We start from the raw sequence: 12,800 nt of genomic DNA on the forward strand, positions 1-12,800 counted from the left end.
TAAAATCTAAATTAAGAAACAAGTGGATATTAGCCCAAAAATTTAGGATACCCAAGATATAAGATACAATTTGTTAAACGCATGAAACTCAAGAAGAACGAAGACCAAAGTGTGGACACTGTGCCCCTTCTTAGAATTGGGAACAAAACACCCATGGAAAGAGTTACAGAGATAAAGTTTGGAGCTGTGAAGAAAGGATGGACCATCTAAAGACTGCCATATCCAGGGATCCACCCCATAATCAGCATCCAAACGCTGACACCATTGCATACACTAGCAAGATTTTGCTGAAAGGACCCAGATATAGTTGTCTCTTGTGAGACAATGCCAGGGCCTAGCAAACACAGAAGTGGATGCTCACAGTCAGCTATTGGATGGATCACAGGGCCCCCAATGGAGGAGCTAGAGAAAGTACCCAAGGAGCTAAAGGGATCTGCAACCCTATAGGTGGAACAACATTATGAACTAACTAGTACCGGGGAGCTCTTGACTCTAGCTGCATATGTATCAAAAGATGACCTAGTCGGCCATCACTGGAAAGAGAGGCCCATTGGACTTGCAAACTTTATATGCCCCAGTACAGGGGAACGCCAGGGCCAAAAAGGGGGAGTGGGTGGGTAGGGGAGTCGGGGGGGGGTGTATTGGGGACTTTTTGGATAGCATTGGAAATGTAAATGAGGAAAATACCTAATAAAAAATAATTCTAAAAAAAAAAAAAGAAACAAATCTGGCTTTTCTACATTTACACTGCCTGATACAGTGGGTTTTGTATACTAATTAAAGCCACTCTGCAGAGGGGAAACCTGACACCTGACGTCGTTGGATGATTTTCCCAAGATTGCACAGTAAGTAGATATGCCAATATTCAGACCATTCCTTTGAGTGACTGCAGGTGGATGGAGGAGGACAGGGTATCCTCGGGAGGGTTTGGACCCTGGCAGTGGTACTCAGGTTCTCCAGATAAACAGAACCAAGGATAAAATGAGTGTGGTGTGTGTTCTAGAGGGACTATAAATTTGGCTCACAGGTACAGCAGCATCTATCTTCAGACCAGAAAGATAAGAGCACAGTAGTACGCAGTACACAAGGCTATGTGTCTTAACAGTCGCAACCAGCCATTGAAGGCACAGGGGATTTCGAGAAAGCCACTGGTCTCAACATCGTGATGGGAAGGGGAGCAGACAGAATGTACAACTTCCCTCCTTACCTCTACCTTCCTGCCACCAGATTGAGTCTTTCCACACCAAATAACCTGATCAAGAGACTCCCTTACAGGAGTGACCAGATGCAGACAAGTTGACAGCTGAGACTGGCCACCACAGCAATGATCAGAGGGTTCCTGGCCTTGCCTCTCATCACTGGCTAATGGACTGAGCACTTTCTTTTCAATCTTCAAGTAGTAAGAGGAGGGCGGGAAAACAACATCCAACTTGCTGGCTTACTGAGAAGTGAGTAACAGTAATGCATAAAGTGTCTGCCCTGCTTGATGCTCAGCTCAGGAAATTGATAACAGCAGGCACCCAGGGCTTTCCAAAGGCCATTGAGGGTCACAAGAATATATGCCCTTGACACACAGTAAGCCCTACCACCATCCTTGGTAAGCCTGCTGTGTCACTTTTCACACAGTAAGCTTTCCCCCGGGCCTGTCTCTGACCTTTATGTCCTCAAAACACTCCACAGGCTTGGCAGCAACTGCACACACAAGCCAACCAATAGACCCATCCATTCAGGGAAGCCACAGTTATTGATTGCTGGTTTTCCCCTGCCCACTGGTTGTTTAATTGAATTGACCGACGCTCTGTGGAATTGACTGCCCCAGCCACTGCTCTCAATGTGATAGAGATGAAATGACAGTGTGCCCTCAGACAATGAGTGGAGCTGCTCATTAGAGAGAGGTTATAGCAGGTATTTTCTCCAATGACAATCTTGTCCTGTCCCTACTTGTGTGCAGGCGATTGGAAAACAGTTAGACGCATTCTACTCCATGTCAATATGCCAGCAGTCTGATTTCCTTTCACTTTTCTGACCGTTTCTGGGGAGCTTGTTTGATGCCAAAATGAGCTCACTCAATCTCTCTTCCTTGCCATATAGACATTGCCTAGTTCTGAGTCATTGAGACTGGTATGTTCCACATGGGCCACACCATCACCTGCCGTTGTATGCACGGGAGCTCATCAGACAGGCAAGCCAACAGAGCACCAACTCGAGGTAATTTACAAACCGTGCATCAGATCTTCCTCCAGGCACACTGCTTCTGTGGATTCTGGAGAGCACCACACTTGCCTTCACTGACAGTGATGGACACACTGAAGTCATGGTAGGGTCAGAAAATGGAGGACTCGGGGGCAAGAAGGGAAAATGGCTCTGAAGTCTCTCTTGGAGACACTGTGTCCCCATGTTTCCTCAGGAGACACTGACTTGCTGACCTCTCCTTGGAGAATGGATTATAACTGAATTTTTAGTAACTTTATAAAATGGTCAGCCACTCTGAATCTTTGCTGCTGTCACCGCCATCCCATCTCTGAGACCCAAGGCTACTGGTGTGAGCTTGCAGCTGAAAGCCTCACACACAATAAAAGGGGAAGACCCTGAGGACCTGGGGTCTCGCCTAAAAGCCAAAGTTGACTTAGAAGGAACAGTGTCCACTTCCTGTTTAATGCCTTGTACATAGTGTGATGCTTTGTATTCCTGCTCAGTAACATTAGGGCTGGGTCAGTATGATGCTGATTAAAAATATTATTTGTGGGGCTAGAGAGTTGGCTCAGTGGTTAGGAGCACTGTCTGCTCCTCCAGAATTGATTGGGTTCAATTCCCAGCACCCACACAGCAGTTCACAACTCTCTGTAACTCCATTTCCAGGGGATCCAACACCTCCACCCAGATATACACCCAGGCAAGACACCAATGCACATAAGATTAGAGAGAGAGAAAAAGTACTCGGGATGGTAGCACATACCTATAATCCCAGCACTCAGGAGGCAGAGGCAGGCAGATTTCTGTGAGTTCGAGACCAGCCTGGTCTACAGAGCATGTTCAAGGACAGCCAGGGTTACACAGAGAAACCCTGTCTTGAAAAACCAATGTGTGTGTGTGTGAGTGTGTGTGTGTGTGTGTGTGTGTGTGTGTGTGTGTGTGTGATTTGTTCCCTCCTCTCCAATGACATACTTTTGACATACTTTATGGTGCACAAAACATAAGTCAGAAATCAGCCTCTCCCCATTGAAAATGGATGAGGAATTGTAATCTTGACTATAAGATACTCAACACTAGGTCATTTCTTAAGGATGTGAGAATTGCCCTCAAAGTAGCAGGTAGAACATGAGTGGCAGCAGTGACCATGATTAAGATCTCTTAGTGAACTAGAAACAGACACGAAATCCTTAACTTGACTTTTCAAAGTATCTACGAAAATCCCACGGTAAGGACTTTTCCCCATGGCAATCCTCACTGAAATGAGAACAAGGCAAGTCAGTCCATCACCAGTGTCAGGCCAGCCTGATAAAGAAACAAACCTTGTAAGGACTGGAAACAAAGAGGTGAGCAAACACCCTCACCCCAGGAGCCTGGTTCCCTGGAATTTATTAACAAGATTTCTGACTTGGCTTTGGGCTCTGTATATGGGCACAAAATCAAGCAATAGGAGAGACTCTCCAGCCATGGGCCTCTACAGATCCACCCTGTGGAGCAGTGTGTTGACTCTGTCTACAGTTCCCAGCCAGTAGCTAGCACATTTTGCTAACCTGTTTGGGTTCCAGGAACCCTCAGTTTCCAATACCATAACATAGTTGGGCCATAACTTAAAAGATGATTCAACAATGTAATAGGTTGGTCTTTATTTATTTTTAAATTTTATATTGTTGTGAATGTGGTGCACATTTAGTACAAATCAATTTGGATCTTGACTTTTGATCTTTCCTGGTACAGGAGTGGCATGGTGACGTCCTTTGGCACACTGGGCAGTGACAGAAATCTCCATAAGCAGAAGAGATATAAGCCTACACTCTAAGTGCTGCCCTGTTGATCTATCATGTCTGCATGGTAGATATATGCAGTTCATGGTCCACCTACAATATTGTCATCAATGGGTTTATTGGGACATAGCCTCATGGTAAGTGCTGTATTTCTTATGTAATGTTAATGCTCTAAATGATGTTTATAAAATTTACATTATCAAACTCTCCTCAAATTTCTCAGTTAGTTAGGAAACAACTAATGCAGAGAGAAAACAGAGCTTCAAGGCTAGGGACCTGTGACCCTCAGCCTAAGAAGCTGACAAGAACAGGGGAATGTGATGAGGGATCAGAGGAGGCTCCATGGAGGAAGCAGGAAGCTGAAGAAAGTGTGAGCATCCTGGACACTGAGCAAGGCCAAAACCTCAGAAGACGGGGCTGACTGGGAAATGCCACGGCTCAGCAGGGCCGTAGTCCCTGATGGACTTGACAAAAGCAGTTTTGGTGGGCCTTAGTGAATGACAGAACCGTCCATGTGCAGAGGTCACAGGAACAACGTTAAGAGGAGACCCTGGTGAGCTTCCTGGTGATGACACATAGCCGTGGCTTCTGGGAAACTGGCTATAAAGGCCCTGGGGCTGAGACTCTGTGGCACAGCCCTTGTATACCATGCATAAAGCTGGGGCTTTGAGCCCCAAATCATAAAATATTGGACATAAAACTTATTTAAGCCGTCATTTTAGTCACTTAACACTATAAACATGTAGAGAATTATGAAATGTTGACTCACATGGAAAACCTCCAGGGGACCCAGCCCAGGGACTTGGCAGGGCTTTCTTGCTCGATCTCTGTGGTTGCCCCATGAGACAGGATTACTATTTCCACTTGATTGAGTTATTCAACTGCTATTTATTGAATGTCATGAGCAAAGTGACATTCTATTTATAGAGGTATGGTGGCAAAGAGAAATATGCCTGCTTCAAAGAGCATACACTCTGAGAGTAACGTAAAAAGCACAGATCAGCAACAAGAGAAGTTACATCATTTTTCCAAATTCACAAAACTAGAAAGCAGAGGGACTAGAGCTCCGACAAGTCACTGTTCTGTGTGGACTTTCCACTTAGAAGTTTGCCTTCAAAAAGTCAGACATCACTTTAAGCTTACAATAGAAAAAGTACACTTGTCTCAACCAGCCACAATTTCATATGCAAATATCTGCCAAAGACTAAAGCAGAGAACTCAAATTTTAAGCATTCTGTCCAGAAAACACACTGGCTACATTTGAACTCCAGAGGAAGCAAGCACACATAAGTATACACACATATGTACACAAACTACACACATAAACTTATGCACACCACATACATGCACATACACATGCACACACACACATGTGCACACAAACCACACACACATATATATGAACATACACAGATACCACACACATGCATATACCTACACTACAGACATTTGCGCACACACACACTTTTCCCCCATATTTTATTAGATATTTTCTTCATTTACATTTCAAATACTATCCCAAAAGTCCCCTATACCCCCCCCCGCCCTGCTCCCCTACCCACTCACTCCCACTTCTTGGCCCTGGCGTTCCCCTGTACTGGGGCATATAAAGTTTGCTAGACCAAGGGGCTTCTCTTCCCAATGATGGCCAACTAGGCCATCCTCTGATACATATGCAGCTAGAGACACGAGCTCCGGGGGGGGGGGGGGTACTGGTTAGTTCATATTGTTGTTCCACCTATAGAGTTGCAGATCCCTTTAGCTCCTTGGGTGCTTTCTCTAGCTCCTCCATTGGGGGCCCTGTGTTCCATCCTATAGATGACTGTGAGCATCCACTTCTGTGTTTGCCAGGCACTGGCAAAGCCTCACAAGAAACAGCTATATCCAGGTCCCTTCAGCAAAATCTTGCTGGCATATGCAATAGTATCTGCATTTGGTGGCTGATTATGGGATGGACCCCCGGGTGGGGTAGTCTCTAGATGGTCCATCCTTTCGTCTTAGCTCCAAACTTTGTCTCTGCAACTCCTTCCATGGATATGTTATTCCGTATTCTAGGGAGGAACGAAGTATCCACGCGTTGGTCTTCCTTCTTGATTTTCTTGTGTTTTGGAAGTTGTATCTTGGGTATTCTAGGTTTCGGGGCTAATATCCACTTTTCAGTGAGTGCATATCTAATGATTTCTTTTGTGATTAGGCTACCTCACTAAGGATAATGCCCTCCAGATACATCCATTTGCCTAAGAATTTCATAAATTCATTGTTTTTAATAGCTGAGTAGTACTCCATTGTGTAAATGTACCACATTTTCTGTATCCATTCCTCTGTTGAGGGACATCTTGGTTCTTTCCAGCTTCTGGCTATTATAAATAAGGCTGCTATGAACATAGTGGAGCATGAGTCCTTATTACAAGTTGGAACATCTTCTGGGTATATGCCCAGGAGAGGTATTGCTGGATCTAGTGGTAGTACTATGTCCAGTTTTCTGAGGAACCGCCAGACTGATTTCCAGAGTGGTTGTACCAGCTTGCAATCCCACCAGCAATGGCTCTTTCTCCACATCCTCGCCAGCATCTGCTGTCACCTGAATTTTTGATCCTAGCCATTCTGAATGTCACACACACACTTTTATATATTGTATACCTTTCTCGGGAGGGTTGAGGAGAGAAACCTGAACATTGTGTGCCTATGAGAGTAACAGGAGAGAATGGCTCTCTAGACAACAATACCCAGTGCACCAGCTCAATTTGATAACAGCCTTTGTGGGTGTCTATCCAGGAGCATCCACCATAAGCCCCTGTGATGGTTTGAATTTGAAAAGTGCTTCATAGCCTCATGTTTTCACCTCTCTCCCCTCGCTTGTAGCTTTACAAGAAAGAGCTGGGGCTGACCGAAGTCATTCTCTTTAATTCACTCTTGCATCTCTCCAGCTCTGCTACTGTCAGCCACCACGTGAGGAGTTCCCACTGCACAGTCCTATGCCCTAAGAGCCAGCAATGCCTCTGCACCAAGAGCCAAAGCAAACCTCCCTGCCAACAGTTGCTTCTGTCAGGTATTTTGGTTAAAAAAAAAAAAAAAAAAAAAAGCAAAAGTAACATAGCTCATGAGAAGAGTGTCTCCAAATTCTTCTCCAAGCCAAATGGACCATGAAGACCCAGGACTACTTCCCAGATGATACAGGGACCATCCGACTACACAGGAGGGAGGACAGGAAGCCTGTGTGTCTCCTAGTAAGGCAAAATGGCAGGGAAGTGACAAATGGCCCTTAAATTCTGTTTTCATGATTGAAAAGTCACTGTGTGTCCTCTACTTATTTTCAGTCATCTGTGCAGACATCCCATCTACATAGGCTCAAAGCCCCTGAACCGTGGATAGCTAGGCATTACTGACACCATTCAGGTGTGCTGGAAGAAACCACTTTTAGCCTGATGGACAGGTTTGAGCTAGACTGCATCTCCCGAGCTGCCCATGCCTTTTACTTCTAGTCTCTGTTAGCCCCACTGAACCCAGGGAGAGGCTCTGCAGCAGCCACTGCCCAGCACACATGTCCACACAGATGCCAAATTCCCATGAGCAAGCCTGGCTCCAAGCCTTCCATTAGCTACCCAATGCAGCCTGAAAGAGCATCCCTTCTTCCCCTTTCTTGAAAGCATCCATCCCCATTTACCATCTCTGTTTCATAGATCACAAAATATGCCCAAGGGAAGCTCAAATTGCAGGTGATAAAGGCAAGATTCGGTTTCAATGGTTGGTAGGTTTCGAGTGCAAAGGACAGATCTCCTGCTGGCTGACTAGCCCCCTCCCCGGCACACACCCTCCCTTCTCACTCAGTGTTAGCTGCATGAATGGGTTCCCCAAACCAAAGCTGGTTTCTTGACCTCCCTCACAGCACCATGACTACGCACTGATGAACAGCAAGTAGCGACATGCTGACATGATACAAGCTTCTTGAGGCTTGCTTTATTCCACAAATATGGTTCCCCCTCTCCTTCCCACTGGCATAGAAGGCAAAATAATGGTAAGCCTTTCTGGAGTTCATGGATAGGACAGTTTCCAACAGAGAGGGTGCATAGACCACAGTGTGACCACTGACATCCCAGCCACCCATGAACAGAGAGGAACAATACCTTTCTTGGCCCGCCTCTTTTCCTTCCACCCTCTTTCCCTCATCTTGTCTCTCCCCCACCCCTTTTCTGCTTCATTCTTTCCTGGAGACAGAGTCTCAGTATAATGCAACCTGGCCTCACACCCCCTCCCCCACAATCCTCCAGTCTCAGCCTCAGCTGAGTGCTGGGATTACAAGTGTCACCACTCTGAGCCAGGTTCCTAGCCTGTTGTCATTGTTTGGATCTCTGCCACTGTGGTTAAACCTAACTAAAATACCCTTGTTTGTTTTAAGTTACATTTTTTTCTCTGCCTTCCCTTCTGAGAAACAGGTGTTGCTTCCTCAAAAGGACTTAGGTGAATACAAGATTAGCAGAGCCTTTGTTAATCCCCCCCCCCCAACACTTTCCAGAGCTACTCATTGAGCATGCAAAAGAATGCACGAAGTTCAAAGATTCTGAAAAATAAGAAAGCTTAGCAGCATCCAAGGGCCTATAATAGCAAGCATGGCTGTCTCTGAGACACATCAAAGAGGTGCTGTGAGTGAATGGAACACACACAGTGTTCTGGGTAAGAAGTACTTTGTTAATGTCTTTAGGATATAGATGGGAAGACAGTGAAATAAGAGAGAATCAAAGCCAGGTTTAAGCTCAGCCACCGCACAGCACAAGGAGTCCTGAGCCTTCCTAATGTTGGCAATAGGCATCTGTCAGCGGAGAGGGGTGAAGCCATGATGGGGGTCATGGAGATGTTTACTGCCAACTCCACTGGACTTAGAATCACATAGGAGACTGGGGCACATCTCTAGGCACAATCCTTTCCAGAGAGGATTGGCTGGGTGCTGGGATCCATTCCTTTACTGTGGGCAGCACTATCCCCTTGGACAGAACACAAAGGGGAAAGACCAAGATAACAGCACACCAGCTGTGAACTAATTGGTCAGTTGGGAGTCAAATGACCAATAGATGTACATTGAAAAGTCAAAATAAATGGCTGTCAGAGAAGAGTAAAGAAAGTGGAGAGTTATCTAGAGAGAACTAGAAGAGATACTGAAGGGTTGGGAATCTGCTTGAGTGCCTTACTTACAGGTAGGAGTCTAGTGTGCTTGCTTGTGTGCTGGATTCAGCAGGTTCTTGTGTTTACTTTCTGGTGGCTGCCCTGCCCCTCTAGGTCCATGAAATAGAAAAACTATACATAACTTGAAGACTAGAGGAAGAGGGGAAAGACAGCAAGAAAAGGGTTCTTTTTGGTTTTAATATAATTCTGGGAGCAGGAACACCCGTAGACATGACAAATGGACCAAAATATGCCAGGAGCCACAAGTCCTGATCTAGCTCTGGGATCTATCCAATTTTGATTATTTTCACACTTCTTCCACATCTACTCGAAATCTCAACAAGACAGTTTCTAGTGCTGTAATTTGAATGCAACCTTCAAGTTCCTGAATGTGGATTTGACCCAATAAATTCCTTTCTCAATAGATTTTTTTTCTCCAGGTTGACATGTTAGTGATACTTGGACATGAGGCTTTTGGGAAGTAACTAGGATCAGGTGAGGTCATAAGAGTAGGGTCCTTAAGATGGTGACAATGACTTAGGGAGAAGAGATTCCCTAATTTTCTCTGACTTGACAGTTTGTGATGCAGTAGAAGAGCCCCTCCCCCCAATTGCTTGGACTCTCTAGACTTCAGACCTGGCCGCTGAAGAAACTCACACCAGAATATCATGGCATACCTGGCCTCTGATATTTCATTACAACAGACCGCAGACCTGGACAGAATCGCTACATATTTACTTAACTGTTTTTTCTTATCTAGTTTTTATTCATAATCATAAATTTAACTCTGCAATCCAGGTAGACTTTGAGGGGAATGAGGAAGATATAGAAACCAAACAATTTTAATGAGAAAAGAGATTATAGGGTATTATGAGCAGAATTGGGGGTGGCCTTTCCTGAGCTACAGAAGGAATAGTCTGGTGGGTAAAATGCCTGCAAGCCAAAAGAATTAGAATTGTCTGCAGTTGGAAATGGTGATCTTCTTGCTGATCTTGCCATTCCTGGACCCAAAATGCTCCATGGCTTCCTCAATGCTCACGGCTTCTATAACCTTCCCAGACACCACGTGCTTCCTGTCCAGCTACTCAGTCTTGACAGTGCAGATAAAAACAAACAAACAAACAAACAAAAAAAAAACCCTGGGAACCATTTGTGTCTGGTCCAGCATTTGCCATGGACAAGATACCAGGGCCTGTATACTTCAGGATAAAGTTCTCATCCTCAAATTTCTCTCTGTAGATGGACTTGCCACCAGTGCATTATGGCGTGTGAATCTCTACCCTGGCACATGAATCCTGGAATAATTCTGTGAAAAGAGGAACCCTGCATCCAGATCCATTCTCTCCAGTACTTAGACCACAAAACCTTTCTGCTTTTGGAATTTTGTCTGCAAACAGCTGGAAGGAGAGGAGGGCTTCTTCATGATTCCAAAGAACATGGCTACAGTAAATAGTGACAGGGGACAGAGATGTCTGCAAAGCCATGTTTACTTATTTTTAATAAATGTCTATATACTCTAATTAGTATAAGCCTAGATAACAAGCACGGAAGCAAACTTAGAAAAACAATGAAATGACTTTTTTGTTACTTTATGTTTTAACCTAAATTTTTAATATAATATATTTTGAGCATTTTCTTTCCCCTCCCTTCCTCCTTCCAGATTACGTCCACTTCCCCACACACTCAACTTCATTTTCTCCCTCACCTCAAAAGCAAAAAACAAAACAAGCAAAACTCAATAAAACAAAAAATACCAAACCAAACCAAAATAGAACAAAACAAAAAGTACAGAAATAAAAACAAACCATGGAGTCTGTTTTGTGTTGGACAACTACTCCTTGGCCTGGGTCCTGGACCTGGAGCATGGTTGACACACCCAGGCTTACTCTACTGGAGGAAACTGACTATCCCTTTCCAGCGGTATCAATTGCAAATCACTTCTTGATCCATGGTGGGACTTTGTGTCTACTCTCTCCCGTCTGGCTTTGAACTGATTCAGGTCTTGTGCACACTACCACAGTCTCTATGAGTTCCCATGTGCATCAGTCTTGCTGATCCCTGTGTATGGAAGACACTGCTTCCCTGTACTCAACCACCAGCTCTGGTTCTTCTTCTGCATAGACCCTTGAGCCTTGAGGAAGGGGGCCTGGTAAAGACATCCTATTTAGGGTTGAGTGCTCCGATGTCTCTCATTCTCTGCACAGTGTACAGCTGTGGGTCTCTGTGTTAACTACCATCTATCGCAAGAAGAAACTTCTGTGATAAGGGCTGAGGGATCAGGTATGGAAGGTAATCAATAGCCTGTATATTTGGGAGGGGAGATGTCTATAGACCCCTTTGTCCAATGACTCAACAAAATATAACCTGTTACTGAGAGGGGTAGCTTTACTTGGTAACATGAGATGTCTAGTTGAAACAGTCTCCCTCATTATAGAGTGACTCCATTTAATTCCTTTTATATTCTTACAAAGCTTCTGCAGTAGTAGGTTTGCATATGGCTTTTTAACATGTTTTTAGTGTTTGTTGTCCCTACCCACATTTCCTTTTTTTCATTGTTCTACCATCTCCCTTCCCACTTAATCGTCCTATTCTAATTTCCACTTTTATCTCTTTATAACATTGTAATCTACTTACCCTTTCTTGGAAGATCCCCTGATCCCTGATAGTTCCTAACTAGTCACCTAACCTCTGTGGTTGGTTTCTCTGATTGCAACACACATCTGATACTTAAAGCTAACACTAATCTTTAAGGGGTCTAGGTTATATCACACAAAATGATTGTTTCTAGGTCCATCCATTTATAAGCAAATTTTATTTTTCTTCACAGATGAATAATATTTATTCTGTAAATCTACCACATTGTTATTATTCATTCTAATGTTGATGGACATCTAGGTTGTTTCCAATTTCTGTCTGTTATGAACAGAGCAGACATGGACTTGAATGAGCAAGCATCTCTGCAGTAGGATGTAGATTCCTGTGAGTATATGTCCACAAGTTAGATCTGGAGTTAGATCTATTCCAGCCTTCCTGAGGGCCGCAACACCAATGTCCATAGCGGCTGTACAAGTTTGCATTCCCACTAGCAGTGAATAATCTTTTCTCTTTCCAAAACCCTTACCAGCACCTGCTGCCATTGGGTTTTGTGACCTTGGCCATTCTGACTGGTGTCAGATGAAATTCCAGAGTTGTTGTTATTTGTATTTCTGTCATAGCTAAGGATGCTGTGCATGTCTTTAAGTGTTTCTCAGACATTTGCATTTCATCTTTTGAACCCTCTCTGTTTAGTTCTATATTCCATTTTAAACTGTTTTTTTTCCTCTTGGTGTTCAGGTTTTTTTTTAGTTCCTTTTATATTCTAGAGTCTAATCCTATCTCAGATGTGTAGTTGGATAATAAAAAAAAATCCCATCCTGCAGGCTCCTGTTTTGGTTAAATAAAGATGATCTCTAGTAAAAAGCCAGTTGTGACTTAATGACCAAAGGAACCTGTTTGGAAGGAAAATTGACTGACAGTCTTATAAGCCAGTAAACTTTCCATATTCACGCCTGCCACAAGGTATGCATGCCATAGTCCAGACTTCAACTACCAACCTGTACTGATGGACACAGACACACATACACACACATACACACACATACACATACATACATACATACATACATACATACA

The 12,800-nt window shown here is 44.1% G+C and overlaps 1 long non-coding RNA gene and 1 pseudogene across 1 annotated transcript; one reads left to right on the forward strand and one right to left on the reverse strand.

Moving 5' to 3' along the window:
- Positions 1–2,097: 2,097 nt before the first annotated feature.
- Positions 2,098–10,455, forward strand: Gm46482. The gene is made up of 3 exons (XR_001781424.1): positions 2,098–2,208; positions 3,925–4,108; positions 10,368–10,455. It is a non-coding gene; the product is annotated as a predicted gene, 46482 (long non-coding RNA).
- On the reverse strand, positions 9,878–10,609 carry Gm6076 (predicted gene 6076; annotated as a pseudogene).

This window comes from Mus musculus, chromosome 14, assembly GCF_000001635.26.
Source record: "Mus musculus strain C57BL/6J chromosome 14, GRCm38.p6 C57BL/6J".
Lineage (NCBI taxonomy): Eukaryota > Metazoa > Chordata > Mammalia > Rodentia > Muridae > Mus > Mus musculus.